Raw genomic sequence first — 24,954 nt, 5'->3', positions numbered from 1 at the left:
CTTATCTTCCTGTGTGAATTTGCCATCCAGAAAGAGAATGCATTGAGCACCTCAGGCTTTTTACACTTCTCTCATTATGATTCTAGTTTACTAAAGAAGAAAGGAAATGAAATATCCCACCTGATGACTATTTTATTTTGGGATTTTTTTTCTGTTTCTTCTTTTATTCACTGGATTCTCCACTGGCTAGGTGGAAGAGTCTCGCACAGCAAAAGGAACAATCGGCAAAATGAAAAGGTAAACCTATGGAATGGAAGAATGTATCTGATGGCAGAGGAGTATGTGGAAGGACGCTTAGCATCACTCATCATCGGGAAACGCAAATCAAAACTACAGTGAGATATCATCTCACACCTGCTAGGATGACTATTATCAAGAAAACCCAAAAGATAACAGGTTTTGTCTTGCTTCCAGATTGTCACTCGGGTTTCAGCTGATTTCAGTTCATTGCTATGAAGGTCTTAGACATCCATGGAAACACCAATATTGGGGTGGACGGTGACAGAGGAAAGGGAGCCTTGTGCACTGTCACTGTGGACAGGGATGTAAAAGAGTGCAGCCACGACGGAAAGCCATATGAGGGTTCCTCCAAAAATTAAAACTAGAACTACTATATGATTCAACAACCCCACTTCTGGATGGATAAAAGGAAATGAAACCAGTATCTTGAAGAGCTAACTGCTCTCCCATGCTCATTGCAGCTATCTAGATTATCTATCTATCTATCTATCTATCTATCTATCTATCATCTATCTAGGGTTTTCCCTATGGAAACATTGCAGCTATGTAGATATCTATCTATCTAGACATCTATGGAAACACCAAGATCGGGGAGGACGGTGACAGAGGAAAGGCAGCCTTGTGCACTGTCACTGTGGACAGGGATGTAAAACAGTGCAGCCACGACGGAAAGCCATATGAGGGTTCCTCCAAAAATTAAAACTAGAACTACTATATGATTCAACAACTCCACTTCTGGATGGATAGAAGGAAATGAAACCAGTATCTTGAAGAGCTAACTGCCCTCCCATGTTCATTGCAGCACCATTCACAATAGCCAAGATATGGAAACAACCCAAGTGCTTGTTAATGGATAAACAGAGAAAATGTGATGGCATCACACTGTGGAATATTATTCAGCCTTAAAAAAGATGGACATTCTGTCCCATGTGACAACCTGGGTGAACCTGGAGGGCATCATGCTCAGTGAAGTAAGCCGGTCACAGACGTACAAACACTATGTGATACTACTTGCATGAGATCTCTAAAACAGTCATAGAAGCAGGAAGTAGAATGGTGGTTATCAGGGGCTGAGTGGAGGGGAAAGCAGGAAGGTGTCCCCTCAGCATGAAATTTCATCTTTTTACAAGAGAACACGTTCTTGAGATCTGCCATAAACCTGACACCTTTAGTTAACCACACTATGTTGTACACTTAAACATTTGTCAAGAGGCTGGATCTCACACAAGGTGTTTTTACCACAATTTTAAAAATGGTGAACAATGTATCTAAGAAGGAAATATCAAAACACTAAATATAGGGTTTTGTTTCCTTTTACAAAAGAAGCTTTTACAAAAATAAAAAATGATGGTAGTAAATAAGAAGTGTTTGGAATCCCACCCTGGTGCTACTGTCAGTCATGATCGCTGACAGGTCACTTTTCCTTTCTGCACCTCAGGACCCATCCATAGATGAGGAGTTGGTTCAGGGCACTAGGCCAAACAACATGCGTGTCGATGCGGGTTGCCTGGGACCAGGAACCTGTATGTATTTTATCTTCCAGATCAATGATGCTCTGTGCCAGATATAAAAAATATTTCCAAATTGCCTCTCATTACCCCAAATGTAAAATAGTTGTAGGGGTTTTTGAGCAAACTGAAATGTGGTTTAGGTTCATGTGGGCAATGACAGATGAATTTTCATAGATGTTGAAATTTTCTGAGGCATGGTTAACCAGCTTCCATTGCAATATTGACCCAGTTCCCCAAACATTTTATTCTCAGCCAATATAGACATGGTAATTAAACTGCTAGAGGGAGATTCTTTTTGGCCACAATATATTATTTCTTTTGTTAAAAAAAAAAATAAGTGGTTTCTGTAGTTCTGCTTAAAACTGGCCTTTACTTTTAAGCTTACCCATCTGGAAATTTAAGGAAGAGGAAGATAGAGCTACTTTGTCTTCCAATTCTTCCAGATTGTCACTCGGGTTTCAGCTGAATTCAGTTCATTGCTATGAAGGTCTTAGACCTCTATGGAAACACCAAGAAAGTCGCTAAGGTTTATTAGGGTGTGTTTATATTAATCTTGAGGCAACCCAAACATCGGTTCCATATGGTAGACTGTTAAATTTAACTCATTTGTGACATTCATTCTGTAGTTCTTTACAATGGAATTGGACAAAAGAGCCAATTTGGGGTTTGACTTTACAAATATCGTGATGTTTTGGGTGAAATATACAACTATTATTTGGGTTACTATGTAGCCTTGCCATGGGGCAATCAGTCTCTGGGATAAATATCCAAATAAACACATAATGGCTCCAGGATAAACCTAATAAGGGATTTTAATTTCTGCCTCTTTCAAACATACATTTTGGTGACATCTTATCCTTAGTCCTATAGAAGAGTAATTTTGAAATAAGAATTTATTTTTAAAAAAGGCTGCAAAGAAAGAAATAATGGAGAAAAGTATGTAAAGACAATGGTGGTGTTCTTGATCCATTTCATCAGGGCGTATCCACTTTGGTACTATGGGTCACTTACATCGTGGGATTGCTTCAGGCATTGTGAGTGGAATGAAATATAAATACTACTGTTACCACAAATTTTTCATTTATTTAACATTTATGCCCTACACAGAACAAAGTATCACCCAGGCACTATCTCAGCACAAAACCACAGGATAGGAAGTGTCATGACTATTTATGGATGAGGACATTGTGATTCCAAAAGTTATAATGAATTGCTCAGGGTCACACATTTGTTATAGGTAGATCTGAGATTTGAACCCAGGTTGTCTGACTTGGTAGACTGCCCTCTAAGGAAACGAGATGTCATGAATTTCGCTAAGAAAACATGTCATCCCACAGTGACCTCACCTTAAAGCACCAGTTGAAACTACTCATTCTTCATTAAGGTGGCCAGAAACATTAGATAGTTCTTGCTATATTTGCATTTTCAATCTACAGGCTTCACACACACACACACAAATTGTAATACATAGAATTTCAAGTTTGAGATTCTGACAATTTTAAGTAAGTTCACACATTCAGAAAAGAGGATTCAACTGAGCTAGAAACATAGTGAATTTTGATCTAAGCAACTTCACTCAGAAAGGAGAAAGAGCTTTTTTGGGAAGAGAAGTCTATTAGAAAATAAGATAGAAGTTCTTGGAGTAAACTTGCTACTTTAAAACAGTACAAAGGAAAGGAGCTACTTTTGAAACTCTTCTGATAAAAATAAAAGTAGTTTCCTTAATAGGAAATTAGGAAATTTGGAAAATGTTAATTTAAACAAAGATGTGTAAGCTACTGTGACTGCTGGCTGAGAAAAGGGCAATAGTTCAAAAAGAAAGAAAAAAGATACAAAAGGAGACAAGAAGATGAAAAAGAGGAGAAAGAAGGAAGAGAGGGAAGAGAGGAAAAAGAGGAGGGGGAAATGAAATGGAGAGGGAGGGAGGAGGGAAAGGACGGGGAGGAGTCAGGGGAGGAAGTTAGGAATAAAAGGGAAAGGAAAGAAGGGAAAATAAAAGAAAATATTTAAAAAGCAAGAGTGGCTCATTTATCTTTATCTATTCTTTCCATTAATCTTTAACTTCTGTTGAGATATTCACTAAGGTATTTTATGGAGCATATTATTAGTTTTGATATGGTCAGAATGTAAACTATGTGAGGTCAGATATTTATTTCTTTACTTTTGTTCATGGTTTTCTCCCCAGCATCTGGACAGCATCAAGCATTATAGATGATATTCACTGTGTTTGTTGAATTAATGAATTTTCAGGTTATACTTTCAAATACACCAACGAGAGCTAGTCCATTAGGTGATCTATGTCTTATATTGAATGACTTAATAGTACAGAGAATAACTGTATGTTGACTGTATGTTTTCAACTGTATGTTGAAAAGAATGAACTTTTCTAAACAAATCCATTTCGGCCTAACATCTAACATGCCAACTCTGGAGATATTTCAGAAATGCAGCCAATTATCAAAATTGTTGTCAGTGAGATTTGCGTACTGGCAGGTTCCTATGTCCCCTCAAAAACTGTGTTTTACCTCTGCTTAACAGGGAAAATTTTTTTGAGACCAAAATTAAATAGATGTGGGTATGGAGTTTATTGGTAATTTTTTAAAAGTTTTTACTTTAATTCCAGTTAGTTAACATATAGCGATCTACTAGTTTCAGGCGCACAATATAGTGATTCAACACTTTATACAACTCCCAGTGCTCATCATGACAAGTACCCTCCTTAACTCCCACCACCTATTTTCCCCATTCCCCCCACTCCTGGGTTTGATCATTTTTGAATGTGAAAAAGTACTAGTAAGAGGTCCAAGGAGAGAGGAAATAAGGGCTTTGGTAGCTTCTGCTTTTTCCTACCTTGTCCTGAAAATGTCGGAACGTCCTCTAGGAGCTTAGGTGAATACAGCCACCACCACCCCAACCTATATGTCTATAGAACCAACAATAGCAGCAAAACTAAGAGCAGCCATTTTCTTGAGCATTTAGATGCTGGGATTGCTTTGATCATTTTCCACGTATGGGCGCATTCAGTCCTTAGAACAGCCCTGTGCCATGAAGACAACCTGAGGTCTTCTCCATTTCTCACCATTGAAGCCACAAGGATCTACTTCTGAGGTTGGCAAATTCCTCTTTGGTGCCTATTCCTCTAAAGTTTTTGGAAAATAACCATATCCATTCATTCAAGCGCTGCCTATGGCTACTTTTGCATGAAAAAAGTAGTGTGACAGAGACCATACGGCCCACAAAGCCGAAAGTGTTGACTATCTGGCGATGTACAGAAAAAAAGTCTCCAGCCCATGACCTCTGGAGTCTGCAGAGGAATTCGGGAAACTCTTGCATTCTTCCCTTCTAACTCTCTGGAAGTTTTGCCTCCATTTTTGTCTCCCGTTTCCCCACTTCTCCTGACATTTTATTTTGGAAAGTTGGCTTAAGAGTAAGGGTGCCGACGTCAGGACTAGACTGCCAAGGTTCAAATTCCTTTTGCCCTATAACTTTGACAAACCCGCTAAACTCCTATGTGCTTCAGTTGTGTCCTCTGTGGCTACTGCTACCATTTCTGCTCTATTAGTGCTATTTTTGGCAACTCTCCACCTTCATCTCTGTTATACAAAAACAGAAATCTCAGGGACTAGCAGTCCCTGTGCTTGCTGCCAGGATGGAACTCCTGCTGTCCTTCCATACAAAACCAGAAACCGCGGCCTCACATTAAGCTTTCCATCTCCAGCCCTTTATAGAGGAATCATCTCCCAGGAACTAAAGGTGCTTGTGGATACTGTAGCCAAGCTGCATGGGAAAGGAAATCAGCCTTTATTCTCCCAGGAACCCTACTGTGCCCACACTGCCAGCTTCCTTCCACTAAGATGCCTCTGTTACCCAAGGGTCTGTTACTTGAACTACCCACATACTATGTCCACAATCGAATCGCTGGGTGAGGACACTGAGGCCTTCTGTTGGTGTCTCATGGAATGAGCTCTAAAAGAGGAGTGAAGCTGCCTGGATTTCAATGTTGGTTCTATCCAAAAGTGTTTCATGACCTTAAGCCATCCCTTTAACTCGTCTGTACTCTTCTTCCCACGTCTAAAGTCAGGCATACTAGATAATCTCTAAGATCCCTTATAACTGTAGTATTTTCATGGTGCTCTACAACCCTGAACTGTTAATAAGGGACACTTAAAGCTTGCCCAAATGGAATCTATTCAATTAGAATTTGGCCTGAGTCAAAATCACCAACTGTCCAGGCTACTGAAGCGTGGCCTTTGTCCTAAGAAGAGAGGTTAATTGGTCACCCTCTCCAAGGGTCCTTTATAGCAAACTGGTTCAAAATTATGGCTAGGGATAAAAAATACTTTGCATAGTCTTTTTAGATATAGGCCAACTGTTTCTTGCAAAGAAAAAGAAATGACTTGCTTTTCTTAGCAATAATTTTTACACCTCAAGCTATATTTTAACATAAGCCTCTAGGCTCTCAGCAGAGAAAATATATATATGACAGCATACTGGAGGAGTTTAAATGTCAGATTTAGTCAATGTTTTCAAAGCAATAGCTTCAATAAATGGGGGAAAAAGTCATCCAAGGATGTCTTCAGGGTGCTAGGGGAGACAAAGATTAAAGGCTGTTCAGTTGTATGAAGAAGGAGAAAAGATGAGATGATGATTTGGGAAATGAAAATAAGGTGAAAGTGCAGATATTTGAATTTTGATATCATAAAATAAAAATTCCAAACTCTTTCAGATACATATGAGAGGTCTTTATTTTTTATCCTATTTCAAGAGAACAGGATGAAAAGTATTGACTTTTGGATTGTGACACATTCCTTAAATTCCATTACTGAAGAATGAATACACTAAACACAGGTATTGGCCCTAAATAATGTAAAGAAGCCCATGAGGACACATTCATGGACCATGTTGACCAGTGACATATTGAAGTCTGTATTTTTTCAGGTACAATTTCAAGAGTTTTATCACATCTGTTTAAACCTATTAAAAATGAAAAGGAGAGAAATAAAAAAAACTAGGTTTTTGTCTTTGTAATTTATGGAGTCCAGTAAATGAGCCCTTACAAGTGGATTTAATAATACTTTTTTTTTAATTTTTATTTATTTATGATAGTCACAGAGAGAGAGAGAGAGAGAGGCAGAGACACAGGCAGAGGGAGAAGCAGGCTCCATGCACCAGGAACCCGATGTGGGATTCGATCCCGGGTCTCCGGGATCGCGCCCTGGGCCAAAGGCAGGCGCCAAACCGCTGCGCCACCCAGGGATCCCTATAATACTTTTTAAAAATTTTTGTTATTGAAGTGTAGTTTACATACAACATTATATTAGTTTCACATAGTGATTCCCCATCTCTATACAGTACTCAGTACTCACCACAATTAGAGTGGTCACTATCTCTCACCATACAACATTAATTACAATATTATTGACTATATTCCCTATCCTGTAATTTTCATCTCTGCGACTTATTTATTTTACAACCAGAAATTTATACCTCTTAATTCCTTTCACTTATTTTATCCATCCCCTCACGCCCCTACCCTCTGGCAACCACCAGTTTGTTCTCTGTATTTTGGTCTATTTCCATTTATTGTTGGTGGTAGTAGTGGAGTTTTCATGTTTTTGTTCTGTTAGATTTCACATATAAGTGAAATCATGTGGTATTTATCTTTGTCTATTTCACTTAGCATAATACCCTGTAAGTTCATCCTATTGTTGCAAATAACAAGATCTCGTTCTTTCTGTAATGCTTTTCTTAAAAAGAAGATACAGAGATTCTTTAGTTTGGACTGTGTGTAGAAGGGGTTTCGTGAAGAAGAGGTGACAAATAGCAGGAAGTACTTGTTTATATCTTTATCTGGGGAATAGGTTTATGCTTCAGCGGTATGCCAGTCACTCAAGTAGCCTCTGTAGAGCATGACAGTACCCAAGACCAAATGACAACCCATTCATGAGCCCAGGGGCCATGATATGAGAGTCTCACTGCCCAGCTTCTACTGACTACAGCTCTGTAATACGCTTTGTAGCACATTCGCAAAGCTAGAATTTCTTGAAAACCGCTCAAGCGAATTAAAAAGCAGCCTTCAAAATCTCATCAACAAAGACAAGATAACAATAGATTAATAATGACTCACACATTCTATGAAAATATCCATGATTTATCCCATCACTCTCTTGTGATGGGCCATCAGCACTGCACTGAGGTCCTATGTAACCAGAACTGTTTCTTGTCTTGACCTCATTCTTAAGTACCGGACAGGCTGAGTTCTCTTCTAGAATATTCCAATAAACAAGTCCTCTAGATTTGGCCCTGACTGGCCCACATGCTGAGCCTCCTACTTACAATTCCACTGATGTGTACCCTCCTCTACAGCTGGATACATAAGCCTTTCAATCCCACATTCATTCAACAGCATCACCATGGCAATGTGTATACTCACTTGTAGCCAAAATAAATTTTACACCTTGATCAAAATTAATTGGTGTAAAGACTTCACAGTGAGCAAAAGTGCCTGAGAATTCTGATAGGTAGCCACCGAGTGATTTAAAACAAACAAACAAACAAACACACACACACAACTGTTAATTCAATAGGCTTGAAGGTTAAACAACTATAGATTGTAGGGTCCCTGATTTTTACATCATGATTTTTAACCAAGGCATAGACACATATACTTTGGCTCTTTCCAGATCTATCAAGATTTAAGTCATATTTTTAAGGATAGTGTTAACATGTTTACAATTTTTATGGCCCAGGCCTATTTGGTTTAACTACTCTGTGTTATACCAACTTTCATGATTATTTTTCCCTTTCAGTACTTTTATAGTAATTTTATATTCACCCTTTGATGCTGCATTGTGTTTCCTTTCAGCTAAGTGACCTGGATATCACAATCAGCTGGAAACATTTGCCCTTTGTGTAGATCAGGGTTTGGAAGGCAGAGAATTGCAGGGAGGTTATTAATAAATGGGAGAGATTATATAGTATGACATTTTAGAGCTCGTTTGTATCAGTCCAGTAGAAGCTTGTATGTTACCCAAATGCAGCCCCAGTTGGGCTGTCAACACTGTGGCCCAATATCAGAGTGATTGTAAGATACTCCTAGAGGATCATGTGCCTGCCAAACACGTAACAGGGCTTCACAGTTTCAACCATCTTTTGTGTAGTCCCTCTTGCAGCGAGAGCCTGGCACAGAAGGCAGGACTTCCAGCTGGTACGCTGGGTACATAGGGCCACCAGAGGTAATGAGCACATTTGACATTTACAGTTTGGTCTGAACTCACAGTGGTAATAAATAACACGAGTTGAATTCATGAGTGACCAGTGTGCAGATATACAGAGTATCTCAGTGGAGACCTCCCTAGGGTGTCAAGGTTTACAAAAAGAAATAAATGCTTTTGGAAGCCAAGAATGGTTTATGGAGTATGCATGCTAAACATGTGGAATCCTCAGTGGGAATAACGCAGCCAGGTACCTGAGGCAGGATTGGAGGGTGCCCATGTGTGTCAGGGGAAGGGATTTTTATCTTTAATAGGCACAGCCAGCTTAATATGAAACTTGCATCTGCAGTTTGCACCAAACTCAAGACTTTCAGAGTTATCTATAGAGTCAAATGCTTCTTTATTTGACTGGCCGTTGAATAACTATGGCAGTATTGGGGAAACCAGTAATTTCTGACTGTGGGGGGAATTAAGCCTTTCTTATCCCTTTCAAAAAAAAAAAGAGAGAGAGAGAGAGAGAAAGAGAAAATGTTCCTTTATTCCTTGTTTATATTATAAAAGAGATGCATTTTTGTTTTAAAAAAGTGTTTTAAATGGGGGCACCTGGGTGGCTCAGTCAGTCAAGCATCTGCCTTCGGCTGGGGTCATAATCCCAGAGTCCTGGGATTGAGCCCCACATCAGGCTCCCTGCTCAGCAGGGAGTCTGCTTCTCCCTCTGCCCCTCCCTCTGCTTGTGCCCTCTCTCTCTCACTCTTTATCTGTCTCATACATGCTCCCTCTCTCTCGAATAAATAGATAAATCTTTTTTAAAAAATTTTAATGCAAAAATTCAAAAAGAAGGATATAAAAATCACCTGTCATCCTCACCATCTCAGATAAACTCTGTCAGTAGTTTGGTTAAAATCCTTCTAGTGTCTTCTCAATGTGTGTGTGTATATGATTAATTTAAAATATACAAACATGAGGTATAAAATATAAAAATATACATCTGCTTTTATTTTTCCTCAACAAAATATTTTGATCATTTCCCCAAGACATTATCCTTCCCCTGGTATATTTTTAAGTGCACATGATATTCCAGTATGACCCTACTGTAATTTACTTAAACAACCTTATACCATTGGAAATTATGTTATGTCCAACTTTTTGGCTACCTTGAGTGATGCTGTAATGAACATCAAGAAGGGACATATCTCTTAAAATTGATTCTACTTTTTATAATTCCAAGCATTCTTTCTGCTGCTTTTTCCATTACGAATTAATCATGCATCCACCTACTCACCAAGCATTTAGTTTTCTTCTTTATCTGGGACATTACTGATATCCAAGTATGGAAATGATAGGAAATATTTGAAGATATGTCAATAAAGAAGATTTACAATAGTTCTAAGTTTCCCTAAAAATAGAACCAGAACCAACGGTGAGAAGGTACAGGAGAGAAATATCTACTCCACATGTAAACTTTGAAGCAATGAAATAGGCTGAGCTGTAGAATGATGAGTTCACACCTCTGATTTTCAAGTGGGGCTGGTATGATGTCTATTAAGGATCTTTTAAAAAAGATTCTTATTTTGGTTTGGAAATGGATTAGATTAAATTTTTTCAAGATTTCTGTTTTTCAAAACGGAAGTTTTTTTGCAAATTTATGTGAACCATCTATAAACAAGACTGGCGTTTTATTAGCATAGATGTGATTTAATACACAAAGGTTTGAATAAACCTTTGATACTTATTTTTTTAAGATTTATTTGTTTATTTAGAGAGAGAGCGTGTGTGTGAATGAGAGCAGGGGAAGAGGTAGAGGCGGAGGGAGAGAGAAAGAGAGAGAGAGAGAATCTCAAGCAGACTCTGCACTGAGCATGAAGCCTGATGCAGGGCTGGATCTCATAACTCTAGGATCATGACCTGAGCCGAAATCAAGAGTCAGTTACTCAGTCAACTGACTGAGCCACCCAGGCACCCCATTCAAACTTTTGATATTCATTAATCACAAAGTCAGTTGATGAGAAATTTCAAAACTGGTAGTCTCCAATATGTTTAAAACTTAGGTATCTGACATATTTGGGGAGCTCTTTATTTTTAATAATTTACAAATACATAAAATTTAGCTTAAAAAATTGTTTTGAATCAAACAATTACAGAATCTGTGATCTGTTTCTGCAAATTTATGGCTTTGCGAAATGAAGATTAAAAACCACTGCACTAGACTCTCCTTTAGAATCTTTCGAGTTCTAAGATGCTAAATTCTTGCAAAATTTTGAAAGGATTGTATCTGTATGATCCAGTTTCTTGATTTAAATATTGCTATATTATATGCAGCGATGCATCTATTGACAGAGTGTAATGGTTGTAGGGCATATGTGGAACATTGCTGGTCACACTGAGGCAACGCATGAACTTGGGATCAAGAGAAAGCTGGAGTGAGTTTGTACTGGTTCTTCAATAAAGAGTTCAGGCTAACAGGTGTGACATGGGAAAATGGGTCAGGCAGTACTAATAAAGGGATAGATAACAGGGGCTGAAATTTCATTCATGGGTATTGACGTCAGGGAAGAAACCAGCAAGGAAGAAAGTGGCTCATTAAATGGCAATTTTTGTCCAAAGAAGGAAGTCTTCCTCTTCTTGCCAAAGTCATATCATACTCTCAAAGAGTGGACAGACCCAAGTTCAAAATGATAGGTTAGTTAGGAAAAGGTCCTGTTTTTGATGACATGAAGTTGCAGAGACAAAGTAGAACATTTCTGACACTAATAGTTTGTGGATGGACAATTTTATAAGAAACTAATTTTATGCTTAGAAACCATGTTGGCTGGTCTCCTAAAGTCTTGACAGAGATTCTCTAGGCTTAAGAGCATGGCATGCCCTCTGGGGTGCGACAGTCTGGTGTGATGATATGAAAAGAAACTTGAAGAAGAGTAACTTCTCTTCTATTCCCAAGCAGGGAATGAACGAGCCAAGCTCAAGCCATAGGGCTATTTCCAGGGCAACACAGATTCTAACAAAAGCAAGAAAATGAAGAAAGCAAGACATAGGGTTTTTAGGGTGCTGGTGGTCTTCAATTCACTCACTGGCTTGTACCTCTCCACCTAATTAAATAATACCCTCAGAAGTCATTTTAGATGCAAAGCAGTTCCATTACATATAATTACATATAAACATATAGAGAGATGTTTATATGTAATATTTATATATGGGTTATAGTTGTGCAATTATTCTTTGATTTCGAAGGGAATACATTCATTTGTTAAATAATCATTTGTTAATTAGCTATTTGTAATCTCCACTATGCTAAGTACTGGTAGATACAGAACTGATTTCCATAATTTACAAAGTTAAAATATGACTGAGAAATACACAATATATAATTTTAAGCAGTAATATCATGCTATATGTTTTGCAGATTGCTTCCATATATGTTGTTATCTTACTTGCTCTACAGCATTTGGGACATTTCCAGCTGAAAGAGACCCAAAGATCGCCTCATCCACCAGGTGTGCAGGGGAACAAACATGACAGCCAGAGACACTGTGACTTGCTTAGACAATATCACAGCCAAAATCTTCTGACTAGAGCAACACAGAGACCACATTAAGTCTTTCTGTGAAAATAAACGTGCCAGTGCATCTTTTTCTCTGTAAATATAGATTTAATTTTTAGTCGATTCTAAGTTTGTCAAATAGCTTGAGCCGTTTTTTCAAATATTTGGGGCCTGCCTTGATATAAATCACGCTTATGAAAAACATTTTAATTTACAAAGCTGCATATATATTTTAAGGGAAAATTAAAACATATGTTTATGATTCATTTACAGTTAACTCAGTCTTTTATTTTGCAATAGTCGCGTGATGCTTAGATACTTCACTGCGTCTTCAAAATAGTTTTTCCCGAAAGTAGAAATCATAGTTCGTTAAGATTAAATAAATTTACTTCTGAAAATCATCATGCACGCCTCAAAATTAGTTTTCACAGCACTTCATTAGATTTCAAACTTAATAGAAATTGTTCATTGTTCAAACTTACTCGTCATTTAATTTTTTTCCAACTCCTTATGTGCTATATAAAGTGAGTTTATTTTACATTTTCTCGTAATCCTTTAGAATATGTATATCACAGTTAGTAAAATGGCTTTTGTTGTCAAAAGGGAAAGAAAGAAGAAAAAAATCCCTGTTTTTTTTTTAAATAATAACAAGACTTTTAAATGAATACCTCTTTTCACCATTCAGACATGAGTGAACTTGGCATTAAACCCGTTCTTAATTCAATCCATCTGTTCAGTGCCCACTACTTTATTTTTAGTGCCACCACTTAAAACCGCCTGAAATATTTCATAGTGAAAATTATCAAAGAACACAACATTCCCAATATAATAAACATATATATGTTCACCAATGAACTATCTTTTCTGATGCAGTAGTGTTTATCTCCTGTCTAAAAGCAAATCTACCTTCCGAAAAGAATTCTAAGAATTTTATGGCAGGGCATTTTAGTCACTAATCATGTGGTCTATCCAGTGCAGCATTTGAGTATAAATCATTAATTTAACGTAGTTTCAGGTATATATACTGGGTTTTAAAAAAATACTGGCAACAAAATAGACGATGGAGGCATACTTTACCATTGTGTAAAATCTTAAGAGGCAATGAAAATAAGCAACCTCCATACGTTTGCTAAAATTCTCTAGACAGAGTTGTCTGCAGTGGCAAGCACTTTGCTGGAGCGCAGGCCTTGCCACTGTCTTCAGATCCACCGGCCTCCTACTAACCACTGGAGTGAAAACCCGCACAAGCCACTACTGAGCCACATGGAGGCAAGTGCGGTCAACTGGGCACAGCAACCAGCAAGCCTGGCTGGTTCTCGCCCAAGCTCTCCCTGCTGGTCTTCCTCTTTCCAAAACAGCCCTGGGAGCTGCTCAAAAAAGACCTGATTGTACTGCTTTGGACTACAGTTTCAGTCTCTGTATACTTCAAAACCAGAGTTTCCTGTTTCAGCAGGAATTCCTGGTATTTATTTTTAAAGCCAAAAATCAGAAGTGTCCCATACTCTAAAACTTTTTATTTTACACGAGCTGTACATCAAAGGTACACGACCAGGTAGTTTTTATTTTATGAGATCCTGCAGTTTTAACTTCTGGGATAATATGCTTTGCGTGGCATTTTTTTCGTAGTCTTTTCATTTCTAATAAGAATCTGAAAACACTAGGGTGGGTAGAGAAAGTAAAAACTTGTGCAGGCAAGTGCATAGTCCTTTACATTTCTAGTTTTAGGCACAATTTCTAAATGTAAATGTTGCTATCATAAGAGGCAGTGTAATCTAGCAGAGAAATGACAAGAGAGTCTGCAACCGCAAGTGACCTCCCTCAGAGAGCATAGAGTTGAATTCCTTTGTGCGCAGGGGCATCCTTGCAAGGTTGAACAATTCCCTGAGTGCCAGCAAATGGCAGAGGTGGAACTCAAGTTCTAAATCCACATCTCTTGTCCCCACTCTGCTACCTAGACTAGGAGTCAGAAAAGTGGTCTTGGTTTTCTACCACCAGTGGGCTTGATTTCTCTACCTGTGAAATGAAGGGGGGCAGTAAACCAGATGATTTTAAGGTCCTTTCTAATACCAGATTTTTCTATGTGTTCTAGAAAGGAAGTGGCATATTTTCAATTTCTAGAAGACAAATTTATTTTGAAACATGAAAAATTCTGGATTTTATCTCCTAATCCTTTTTGAAAGTTGGGTGTAATTATTAAACGAAGTAATGTGTGTGAAGACCTGAAAATGCCTGATACTTAGCAAACGATAGTTCTTCATATTTTCATTTCCTCCAAGGAAGCAGGAATATTTTCACTCCTTTGGCCAAAATGTCCCATACACTATTTCCTTCGGGACTTGGGCTCATCTCGCCCTCAATCACACGCCTGACATTTTCTTATTAAGAAAATTAAGTGTGCAAAGCAAAGGCAGGAGAGGCTTACAGAAAGGAAGCAGTGGAGCCATGAAGGGGTTGGGGCGGGGAGACTCTGAGAAGGTGTTCCTAATGGAGAGAAATCTCAGAATAAATAATGAAAAGAAGAAGAAGAAGAAGAAGAAGAAGAAGAAGAAGAAGAAGAAGGAGAAGGAGAAGGAGAAGGAGAAGGAGAAGGAGAAGGAGAAGGAGAAGGAGAAGGAGAAGAAGAAGAAGAAGGAAGAAGGAAGAAGAAGAAGAAGAAGAAAAAGAAAGAAAGAAAGAAAGAAAGAAAGAAAGAAAGAAAGAAAGAAAGAAAGAAAGAAAGAAAGAAAGAAAGAAAAAAAAAAAAAAAAAAGAAAATCTTTTAATGGTTCCCTACTCCAAATACCTAAAGAGGTCAAATGAATTTGGGGGGATTTCCCAATATCTTCCAATCACCCAAGGGATAGAAAATGCTAAGTATTCAGTTAGCAGAGCCCAAGGACTCCCGGGGAAGTGTCTGCTCCGACTGGAGGGTTCTCTCTGCGATCAGACCATGCTCCAGGGTTTAGCGCAGCTGATACGCAGCCAGCGTCCCTCCCCATCTTGCCTCCCGTGGATCTCTACCACATCTTGCTCCAAGTCGCCCCTTGGGCCTGCCTTTTTAACTCCTGTTTGTCTTCCAGATGCTTGGAAGCAATTGCTGTATGTGTGACCTACATGAATTAATCCAACTAGTTGCTCCAAGCTTTCCAGGAGGTGGAGCCCCAAATGGACTTTTCCTCCAAAGCCCCCATGAGATCAAGGCTACCAACCACATCAGGCAGCAGGACATCCTCAGTCAAAAGAGGACAGGAACAGGAAGGACGGGCAACTTCTAATTTCTAATACCCAGGCATTCCACTGGCTTAGAGAAACAATCTCTGGGGCAAGATCCTATGAGTGGCCAAGCTTCTGAGCCCCAAGGGTACCACCGTTTCTTGCTCAGGAGCAAGAGTCTGTACCCTTGTATCCTCCACAAAGGAAGGTCCCTGCAAAAAGAAATTCATTTATACTTGGGGAACAGGTTACTCATGCACAGGATCCAGCCCCAAGGTTAATAATTGTCTCAAGGATCCATGAAATTGTTTCTGTGCTCAGAGGGACAAGGAGAAACGAGGGAACAATTTGGACTACTCTATTTGCTTTCCCTTATGGTAATGCAGAGCCCTTTCTCTTTCAGGACTCCAGGAATAGTCTTCGTCTTGAGACAATTTGGGCTAATGGACTGTGTACTGGCCTTCTGGGAGTTAATCTTGAGTTTACTGCTGACTGGCAGACCAATCTACAGCTTGCTACCCCCTTTGCATTTTCAATTTCCTTACCCGAGAAATGGGGATAACTATATTTGCCTCTCCACCTCACAATGGCCTTTGTGATTAAGTAATTAATGTGCGTAAAGTTCATTGAAACCAGAAAGAACCATATAAATGCTAAGAAGTATTATTATAACAAATCCCAACGGCTTGTCTGGTTAATTTCCTGCTAGGCCAGACAAAAGGAGAATTGAATTGGATTTGCAGGGTGGGTGTGACAGTGTTTTGAGTCGGCTGTACCATGATTACTCCAGATTGTTTACAGCAACTTTCAAGTGTGATTTTTCCCCCGAAGACAAGAAGGGTTTAAATTAAGTGACATTCTTTCATCCTGTGACTATGGGAAAGATCTATTACTATTTTCTAATCCCAAATTTTATTTGACACCAGCCTCCATTTCACAGGCAGTGAGAATTCATTTAGTACCCCCATGCGGAATATGCCTTAATGAAAGGGACCAAAAACCCTCACTTGTTAAGCAAACTTTTCTGTTCCATTTGTTACTGCTATGCGCCCTGCTCTAAGATTGAGAGCAAGCTGAAAAAGACACGGCCCTGCTTTATAGGAGGTCCCAGGCTAGTAGGGAAAGTGGCCCCAAATGCAGACGACAGAATGCAAGGACTGTGGGAGAGTCCCCACCTAGATCTAAAGGGCCTGCAAGAGTGAACTTCCTAAAATAAAAACCCATTCATGCTATTCCTGCCTAAAACACAGTATTCAAGATGAAACACAAACTTTAATACAGTTTAAATAAACCTTATAATCCAGCTTCAGGGAGCACCCAGCACCATCTTTACCTTCTCTACCTTGCACCCAGCAGTCAGGTGAGCTCCACCATTCGGTTCCAGCTCACCAAATGCATGGAGCTCTCCAGCACTGCCAGGCCTTCGTACATGCTGCTCTTCTGGCAGGAAAAGCATTTCTTCCCATGTGCCCCCTCCAACCCTCCACCCCCACCCCCTACCCTCACTCATCCCAACTCGTGTAGTTTCTGGCTCTCTCCCAATTCTTCAGATTTCAGTTCAGAGACACATCCTGAACCTTTCCTGATGCCTCTGGTCATTCTTATGTGACTATCAAGTTGAATTTCTCCTATCTTAGCAATTACTGACCAGGAGTATAATTGCCTGTCCTCTTGTATTTTGCACTAGATGGTTAGCTCAGAGACAGCAGCGTGTAGCACCGATACAGCATCAGCATGGCAAGTGTACCATAGACATAGGTGGCTGAATGAATGAATGCATGAATGAGTGTATAGTCCAGCAGTCTCGCCCAGAACTGTTAAGCACATAAGCGTAACTACAAGAATATGAAACCCCTTCTGTTGCATTTCTCCAGGATTATTTTTCACCTTGATGAAATTATGGCTAAAGTTAGAATTTACAGCTAAGACCACTGTCTTATATTGTGTCTCCTCAGCAAGAATACACTTTTAACATAATAATGAGTTTCTAGTTTTTAGGCAACACTATTATAGCAAAACTACCGACCCCAAGTGACATTCAAGTCTTAGTTTACTTTTAATTAGAATATTAAATTGAGGGGATCCCTGGGTGGCACAGCGGTTTAGCGCCTGCCTTCGGCCCAGGGCGCGATCCTGGAGTCCTGGGATCCAGTCCCACATCGGGCTCCCTGCATGGAGCCTGCTTCTCCCTCTGCCTGTGTCTCTGCCTCTCTCTCTCTCTCTATGCCTATCATAAATAAATAAAGTCTTAAAAAAAGAATATTAAATTGAGTTTCTGTGTGATCCATTTCATTTATAAAGGGTGGAAACAGATTTATTGGCATGTTTGATCACACTATCCAAATTGAGTAAGAAGTGTTTTTCAAATATTTTAATGTTTGTTGTCAATTTTCATTTTCCCTAAAAATCCATTTTGACATGGATCCAAAACCATTATGTAAAAATGGTATTTTACTGCCCATGATTATGTACATCCTGTTGCTCTACAGCTGTTCTATAGCAGTTTCATCAATCAATCAACAATACTTATTGAGTGCCTGCTAAGCAAGTGCTCAGCACTGAGGTGGAAGCCAAGGGGGGAGAGAGAAATTGTATAATTAGCCTACTTCCTGGCCTCAGGCAGTGTGAAATCTAGTTAAGGAGTTAACTGATGTGTACAAACTAATTTTTGCAAATCAAAATAATTACATGACAGGATCAAATCTTGATCCACAAACTTAAGAAAACATGATGTGTATTTTTTTTTAATTCCTTGCTACTCCAAGGGTGGCTTGAGATCCAACAGCACCACCATCAATGAGAAGCTTGTTAAAAAATGCTGACTCTCAGGCCTGATCTCAGAACTACTAATCAGAATCTGCATTTTTAACAGGGCCTCTGGGTCATCGGTATGCATGTTAAAATTTTTGCAACATTGTTCAGGTAAGACATTTCTCAAAGCGGTCAACAGATGACCCGATTGGATCACCTGAAGACACTGGTTAAAATTGCAATTTTAGCTGAGAGCTACAAAATCATACTTTCTGAGTGTCAAACCCAAGAGGGTGCAGTTACACAAAGCCTCCCCCCCCCTCCCGCCCAGGTGAGGCATAAGTCATCTAACATACGAAAATCTTTGCCACACTACCTAGAAATGAGGTAGGATTTCATAGTTATGGAATTGCAGTTCATTTTCAATAAATAAATGCAAATATATATGTAAACATTGAATAACACATTTATAAATTTTGATGAAGAAGAAAAGAATGCTCTCTATGTGTTGGATTGATGATAATAGTACAAAATACTTAAAATTTCAAAATAATTTAGAATTATATTCCAAAGTAGTTCAACTATACTCAACAAATATTCATTTACCACCTGCTATGGGTGAAGTGCTGTATTATTGCTACAAAGATCCATTAACTAAATGTACATTTACCACTTTTCTATTATGTGTCAGGGGCTGCACTAGAAAAATAGAACTATAATAGGATATGGACTCATTCTTTAGAAAAGCTGGTAAAAGGATGGGAGTTTTCTTAGAGTTTTGCTCATAAGTATCTTACATCAAAAGAAGGAAGACCAGCAGAAGGAGGCTGGTTTGTGTGAATTTCCTTAAGAATATAGTTTATGAATATCTTACCTTAGTAGAGAAATAAATATCATATTGGGTATATTTTTATATTCCAAATGTATTACTTGGAGCATATTCATCAGATGTGATTCTATACTTATCATTGAGACCAGACCACAAATAAATATGCTGACTTTTATTATTATTAATCTTTGCCCTATAAGTGTATCAAGCAGAATTGGCTAAGTTATCTGTAGTAACAAACAATCTGAAAATCTCAGTTGTTTAAAAACAACAGTTTCTTTTTGTTCATGCTCTATGTTCATTGTATTTGACAAAAGAGCCCTTTGTGGTGGTCAGTCAGGGATTGGGACTGATGAAGGCTTCATTTGATCCTGGCTCCCATGATTGGAGAGTCAGGGGAAAGGGAACACAACAGACAAATGTGGCGGCTTGGGAAGTTTCTGGAAGTGACACATGTCACTGCTGCTCACATTTCCTTGGCCAAAAAACAAGTCACGTGGCTGCCCAAGCTTAACAGAATGGGAAGGTATAATCCTTTTGCATGAAGAGGCACCAAATATATATATATATATATAGTCTATCATAGTTAGCAGGCAAAACAGTCAATTAAATAATCATTAAGCCAACGGGTTTGATTATTGTTCTAGTGTAATAGTTCTAGTGTAATAGTGAGGGCTATGGTTCAGTGAGAAGCAGAGTTAGGGGACAAAAAAAGAGCAGACTAAGTACCCAGACAAGGAGTAGAGCTGCTGTAATACACGTCTTATTGGTTCAGCAATTGCCCTGACACTTGATGTAGTCCCTCTGACTTTCTTCTTCAAATAACTAATGAATTAGACCCAACTGTATTCAATCATTATCCAGAGGAGTCATTAGCTTTCTTTATGGCCACCATTTCTTTCTCAAAGGGAAATGCCTTAGTATCAAGAGCGTCTGGTTTGGCTGCAGAGGTGAGAGATACCCACTAGCTGTGTTCGTTTTCTTCTCTTTGCCCATCACAGCCACCCTCTTCTCTTTATTCAAGTGCCTGGTATTAGGGATTCTTTTTTGCACTAGTTTATGCTGGTTAGGGAGGAGTGGGATAGTCCATTTCTCACAGCTCGAATTCCTTCACCAAATAAAGTTTTCTATGTATCATAAACAAAAATTACAATGCATTTGCTAAGAACCTGTTTGACATGTAAAGATAATGCTGAAAAAATTGTGTAAAATAGATTTCTTTCTCTCAAGTAGCCCACAGTCTCCTGTTATATAAGGATATGCAAAGGTAGAAAATTATCATTTTTCAGAGTACAGTGTCTGAGTATTGAAGAAGTGGAAGCCAAGTAAAAAATGTTAAAATGAGACAAAATTGTCTGAGGACTCCAATGTCTGGCATATAATGGACCGACGCTGCCCACTAGTTAAAGAAAGCCAGTCTGGTGGTGGTATACATTCAACAGTGTGGAAGGACCTAAGTCACAAGGATCAAGAAGAAGGATTCTGTAGTGGGTGGACAGGAGGGGCTGACAGAAAAAGAATTTAAAAGACCTGTTGACCTATGGGAGGTAGAGGTGATCAGAAGAGGGGTCAAGGACCCCTGAGCACCAATTTCGTTCACTCCCTCTAGGAGGTCTCTATCTCTATGAGAGATAGACAATAGATAGCAGGATTCAGAAAGTCCACCTGAACTGAAACCACCGTCTAAATGGGACGTTAGAGCTTTTCCCTTAGGGTTTTGTTTTAATGAGCAGAAGCGTAACCATAACCAGGTTACAAGCACCGGTTATTGCCCCTGTGAGTGAGTTGCAGCCAGGTAGTGAGCTTGCAGGCCCCCTACCTGGCCTCCCGTGTCTCTGGGATTCTCCCTTGGATATCCTTGACCAGACAAAAGATGTCTTCCCTCAAAACCACGCCAGGTGCTCCTTATTTTATTGCCAATGAAAAATCTCATTCTTGTGTACAGGACATTATTCTCCTTCATTCTGTTACTGTGAAACAGGGGAATGAATGTCCATATTTCTACAGCCAGATGGAGATTTTTAGTTCTGAGATCCTGTACCTAAGAGAAGAGACTGTTTGACTTATTTGGGTTCATGAGATCTTTCAAGACCATGAGGGCCCAATAATGCAGCAATATGTGCCCATTTGGCTCTTACAGGTCGGTGAAAGGCCATGGAAAATGTGAAGGGAACCTTCAGAAGTCATAAGAGGATATCCATAGTCTCTTCTCCAAAAGCCTCTGACTCAAGTAATATTCCTAAAGCTCCTCCTGTTGATAGGCCATATGTGTCACTAAAAAGGGAGAGATGGAGCATAACAATGGCAGAGCAAATAATGCGAGGAGAATGGGGGAAAGGAGAAGATAAGGCAGGAAAGGAAAAATCGAGATGATAAAGAGGCATATTACATAAATAGGAAGTGAGTTGATCTATTGAGAATGAAGAATGTGGCAGTAGGATTAAGACATTAGCAAAATGGCCCTTTGGATATCTAAGGGTGAGGGGGAGGCCTTTGGTCGGGAGTCCGTGACCCTCATGCAGCGCTGAGGACCAGCTGGCAGCCAGAGTGGGGACCTGTCACAGATTCACTCACCTCCTTCCTATGGTCCTGGTGGAACAGACAGTCCCAGGTATGGAATCAGCATGGGACAAATGAGGTGCAGGGTAAATAGTACTTTTCAGAAATGTACATATTGCCGCTTCCCACTTCACCCAGACTCCACTGAATATATTGTGGAGCAACTACGTGAGCGTCTTGTGATGTCAAATAGTGAGTCTGATGGGTTTTGACAGGATTGGTTGCTAAGGCTGTATGCTCTTGGCTGTGATGGACACCATCCAGACTAACATAATTTGTATTTTACTTTTAAGGGTCCCCCCTCCTTAACTGCCCCCATCCAGGGACAGCATAAAGAGATTAAGGTGGGGAGGGGAAATAATTTATGGGAATCTTATATGCTATTTTAAGGAAGGTAAAAGCTGACATCATGTTGTTCCTCTTTTACTGTTGGTTTAAATAGGGCCTCTGTCACTTTACAGTCCTGCTAGGGGTCCTCAACATTTCTTAGGTATATAAGTCCCATGAGAAGGGAGGGACTGAGAGGGAGACACAGACTATCATAAAACTATTCTATAAACCCAAAGGCAGGGACGATTACCACATTTTTTTTCATCTTCAATTCTAGAATCTGTATATCTTTCAAAAGAAAATGAATTCCACAATTTATGATGCATTTATGACTCATTTCACCTAATTTTTCAAAGCCACATTTTTCAGATAATACCCAGATATCAGACAGACTATAGGCCTCTTTGTTAAGCCTCTTTAAGAGGTAATTCTTTGAATGCAAAGAAACCAGACTTTACCTAAACTGACTAGAATTTGTTCCTGAGTTTGATTCAACTCTTGAGGATCTCAGAGCTTGTAGGATTTCAAACATGAAACAACCTGCTCTCCAATCTAATTATCAAGTTAAGCTTTTACTGATGAGGTATATTTTATTTATCAGACACTTATGTCATCAAAGGTTTTAACCAACTCTATATTGGGCAAGACCTGGCTACCTTCCAATTTATAATGTGCCATCTGATCACTCCAGAGCCACAGGGCCAACAATTATCCAAGTCATCTCTACTGACACAATAAAAACCGATTAGCCATCTAAAACAAATGGATTTACAATTAGATCATTAAGAAGATGGCCACCCCTCTCACCCCTTCCCTCCATCTCTGTCAGAAAGAAGGCCACACGAGTGTGCTTACTTCCCATTGTTTCTCCCTTGGCCCCTGAGGTATTTGAGTGAAAAACCTATAAACTTTTCCCAGTGCTTTTTATCTTCTTCCATCCTCCTCCTTCCTGCTGTAGGTCATTTAAATAAATGTTTGCTGCTTGAATCCATTTGTCCTGGTGGCAGTGATTAATGCACCTGTTTGGTTTAATTTTATATGCATTTTATATCACCCATTGTGCATTTTCACATTTATTAAATAAGTGCTCCATCTTCTCACACGTAGTCAGTAGGCATTTTAGGTATATAATGGATATGTGCATGTATATCTGATTTTAAAAACTATTTTCTTTTCCTTTGAAAATATAAGTACCTATAGTTCTAACCACCTGCAGTTATGTTGGTTTTCTAATGCACATGAGACAATGCAAAATGAAGACAAAGCTTTGAGTTTAATAATTCATTAATTTAAAACAAAACGGCTTTAAATTTTAATTGTAATTCTTCATTGACAATGCATTAGATAGATTTCCTAATAACTCGTTCAGAAGCAAATATCTACACTTTTCTTGACAAACACCTTAGGGTTGGGAGACTTTATAATACGAATTGGTAAGCAGGATTTTTAACTGAGTTTTATAAATTAAGTTTCATTAATGTGGAAAGTCCCATTTTGATTTTAGGCAAAGATTGTTCTATCTTTCTACCTGCAAACATTATTTAGTGCCAAGACTTTCAGTTCAAATCCTGGGCCAGCCAATCAAAATTCTTAAGAGGATCCTTATGTCTTTGATTCATGTCAAATAAATAAATCTGCAGTGAAGAGGTACCATTTCAATGTCGCCTGCCAATTCCAGTTCTTTCACCAGAAATACAAGGACTGTCTCTAGACCTCATAAATTAAATGACTAATCTCAAAACTTTTTTGTCTTTAATATATTAAAGGCAATATTTTCTCTTCAATAACTGCCCTTCCAATTTGAATATGGTTTCACTAAGGAGCACTATAAGCCAAAGAGTGTTGCCCAGGAATAATTATGGCCACACAGAGACACACACACAAATACACACAATACTGAAAGGCTACAGTTAGACAAAGGAAATTGATTGAAAGATTGTGACCATCTAGACCAATGGTTTCAACCACGATCTTTAAAAATACCCAAATTACTTAAGGATTCTGTGAAGTTTCACAAACTTTTGATTCAAAGTTTAAAATACATTTTAAACTAATTTTAAAACTGTGATCAAAAAGCAACAATTCCACAATTACTCGTTTTGCCAATAAGAAACCATCAGCCTGTTAACTAGAAAAGCCAGATAGACTTCCTTTTGTGCCAATTTCAAAATACATCTTCTCTTGTCACATCTGTATATATTTCACCTCTAGCAAACATAAGGTTCAGATGGTGGTTCTGCAGGGGGTTTTGCTTGTTTGCTTGTTTTTTGGCTTATTTGATTTTAAAATTCATACCTGAACATGTCTATAAAAGATAGTGTCTCATTAGCACAGACTCTTGCCATGGCATAATATTCAATTAGGCAACAACAAACGAATTTATTATAAAAATTCATGTTTATTCAGCACTTACTATGTGCCAGGCAACATTTCACAGTCTTTACACAATCTATCTGGTTTAATTCTCACACAATCCAATAAACCCAATAAACTAGGTTCTCTTATTAACAAAATTTTTAACAGATGAAGAAATTAAGGCACAGAGAGTTAAGTAACCTGCCCAAGGCCATGCAAGTGCAGGTGGAAGTGGTGAGATCTCAACCTATACAGTCTGGCTTTCATGACCACACTGTTAACCAATTGTTTCTCAAACTTCTTAAAAATGAAATTCCTAAGATCTGTCTTTCCACGTTATGTCTGATCATGGAAAACTCTGATATTTGTGGTCTGTGACATAAAGGAAAAGTTTATTTGTTAAGTGTTTGCTATGGAGTCAAGAAAAGCTCTTAT

The 24,954-nt window shown here is 38.8% G+C and overlaps 2 long non-coding RNA genes across 4 annotated transcripts in view; one reads left to right on the top strand and one right to left on the bottom strand.

The window, feature by feature from the left end:
* The window catches only part of LOC144322931 (uncharacterized), a 48,133-nt gene extending 35,552 nt beyond the window's left edge, over positions 1 to 12,581 (top strand). The window contains exon 6 of one of the 2 annotated variants that reach the window (XR_013388513.1): positions 12,405 to 12,581. This is a non-coding gene — a long non-coding RNA (uncharacterized LOC144322931). Of the gene's footprint in view, positions 1 to 12,365 lie in introns of both variants that reach the window. The other variant, XR_013388512.1, reaches the window with a different exon arrangement.
* Positions 1 to 24,954, bottom strand: part of LOC144322932 (uncharacterized) — a 107,386-nt gene that overhangs the window by 19,323 nt on the left and 63,109 nt on the right. The window lies entirely within an intron of this gene.

The sequence above is a fragment of the Canis aureus genome, chromosome 11, assembly GCF_053574225.1.
Source record: "Canis aureus isolate CA01 chromosome 11, VMU_Caureus_v.1.0, whole genome shotgun sequence".
In the NCBI taxonomy this organism is placed as follows: domain Eukaryota; kingdom Metazoa; phylum Chordata; class Mammalia; order Carnivora; family Canidae; genus Canis; species Canis aureus.
Note: the sequence above shows the minus strand (reverse complement) of the source record. Positions and strands in the feature narration are given on the sequence as shown.